The sequence below is a fragment of the Osmia lignaria genome, unplaced genomic scaffold (genome assembly GCF_051020975.1).
Source record: "Osmia lignaria lignaria isolate PbOS001 unplaced genomic scaffold, iyOsmLign1 scaffold0202, whole genome shotgun sequence".
In the NCBI taxonomy this organism is placed as follows: domain Eukaryota; kingdom Metazoa; phylum Arthropoda; class Insecta; order Hymenoptera; family Megachilidae; genus Osmia; species Osmia lignaria.
Window position 1 is genome coordinate 22,501 of NW_027478343.1, and position 2,410 is coordinate 24,910.

At 49.2% G+C, this 2,410-nt stretch overlaps 1 non-coding gene across 1 annotated transcript in view; it reads right to left on the bottom strand.

The window, feature by feature from the left end:
* Window positions 1-1,716, bottom strand: part of LOC143308210 (large subunit ribosomal RNA) — a 4,029-nt gene extending 2,313 nt beyond the window's left edge. The window contains exon 1 of the ribosomal RNA XR_013065193.1: window positions 1-1,716. This exon is cut by the window's left edge and continues 2,313 nt beyond it. This is a non-coding gene — a ribosomal RNA (large subunit ribosomal RNA).
* Between the last annotated feature and the right edge of the window lie 694 nt (window positions 1,717-2,410).

The window sequence follows — 2,410 nt, forward strand, 5'->3', positions numbered from 1 at the left end:
CAGGGCTTCATGGAGGACCAAATTTTGTCCAGCCCCACTTGCCACTGACGGCGAGTATAGGCGCGACGCTTCAGCGCCATCCATTTTCAGGGCTAGTTGCTTCGGCAGGTGAGTTGTTACACACTCCTTAGCGGATTCCGACTTCCATGGCCACCGTCCTGCTGTCTTAAGCAACCAACGCCTTTCATGGTATCCCATAAGCGTCGACTTAGGCGCCTTAACTCTGCGTTTGGTTCATCCCACAGCGCCAGTTCTGCTTACCAAAATTGGCCCACTTGGCACTCTGATCCAATAATAAAATCTCATGGCTTCATTTGATGCAAGCAAGCCAGAGATCTCACCCATTTAAAGTTTGAGAATAGGTTGAGGTCGTTTCGGCCCCAAGGCCTCTAATCATTCGCTTTACCAGATGAGACTCGCAATAACGTTCGAGCGAGTGCCAGCTATCCTGAGGGAAACTTCGGAGGGAACCAGCTACTAGATGGTTCGATTAGTCTTTCGCCCCTATACCCCAGTTCCGACGATCGATTTGCACGTCAGAATCGCTACGGACCTCCATCAGGGTTTTCCCTGACTTCGTCCTGACCAGGCATAGTTCACCATCTTTCGGGTCCCAACGTGTACGCTCTAGGTGCGCCTCTTCTCGCAATGAGAACGAGACGCCCCGGGAGTGCGAGGCCTAATCGTAACGAGGCCCATCCTCCTAGGTCGACGCAGAGGACGACATTCACTTTCATTTCGCCTTTAGGTTTATTTATATCCCATGACTTGCGCACATGTTAGACTCCTTGGTCCGTGTTCAAGACGGGTCCTGAGAGTACCCAAAGCAATAGCGTCGCCGACCGGTAAATTCAAAGCTTGGCCAGTCCAAGGACTCCTCCTGCTAACAGCTGGCCAGACCCGGGGACGGCGCATAGTCCGTACATCCGGGTAATTATAACTGAACCTAGCTTGCGGCGGTCCTGACGCACACACATTCGAAAATGGATTGGTTGCGGCCTGATACCGTCTGAGTACCGTCGCGCAGTCGGCCAGGCAACCGAGGGTCTGTCACGAACACCGTTAAGGTGACGGACAGGCTCCGCCTCGGACCGTAGACCGACACGCAACGGGTCGCGACGTTCTACTAGGGGAGAAGTGCACGACTACCTCGCCGGAACATTCGCCGAAGGTGGTGTGCCCTCGCTAATGGAACCCGAAGGTCCATCCGGGGCATCGCGCACCAACGGGAGCCAGCGTTGTTGACGATGAATCTCCCCATTCGATCTTTTGGGTTTCTCAGGTTTACCCCTGAACGGTTTCACGTACTCTTGAACTCTCTCTTCAAAGTTCTTTCAACTTTCCCTCACGGTACTTGTTCGCTATCGGTCTCGTGGTCGTATTTAGCCTTAGATGGAGTTTACCACCCACTTAGGGCTGCACTCTCAAGCAACCCGACTCTAAGGAGAGATCCTCCCGAAACGCGTACCGGTCACTACGGGCCTGGCACCCTCTATGGGTAAATGGCCCCATTCAAGATGGACTTGGACGCAATTCGATGTCTCGGGATAAACGGATCCTCCTGAACACTACATTTCCCAGCGGCGGTACCGCGGGATTCAGTGCTGGGCTCATTCCTGTTCGCTCGCCGCTACTAAGGAAATCCTAGTTAGTTTCTTTTCCTCCGCTTAATAATATGCTTAAATTCAGCGGGTAATCTCGCCTACTCTGAGGTCGTCAATTTCTTTGGTTTCATCGAAAGGTGAATAATGATGCTCGATGCAAAAAAAAAAAAAAATAAACGAAAAGAAGCAAAAAGCAAACACGTAGAGAAACTGTGCGTGAATCAACCTTTCGCATATTCAATTTTTCCTCCTCTCTCGTTTCAAAATGTTTGTATTTATCGTTCGATGAAACGAGCACAAGAGGGAAAAAAAAGTTGAGACACGACGTTCCCATAATTTTCGTGTTATTTCCTTTTTGCTTCAAACATTTTGCGGACTGCAGCTTCGTCGTATTGCTTTTATCAATTTTTAACAATTTCAAAGCGAAGACAACTCGCAAGACGATCCATTTCGTCTCGGTTCAATTTTAACGTCCGTCCGTATTATTTTTTGTTCCACAAGAGATTTCGAATAGGTTTCTTTATTTATCATCCCTTCTTTTCGAGCGCCACGGAAGCAAGAGGAAAAGCAAGAGCGAGAGAACATTTCGCGTATACTTCATTTAACAATTTTAACCAACACGCGATGTACTCCACACACCTCTTAGATTTAACAACTGCTTTTCTCTTCTTCTCCCCTTAGCGCAAGGGTAAACCCCATTTGTCTCTTCTTTGGAACGCAACAAAACTTTCGAGGACTGGACGACCGAGCGATGGTCGCGCGGTCTTCGCTTATCTTTAACAAACGAAGTAGTCCGTATGTATTCT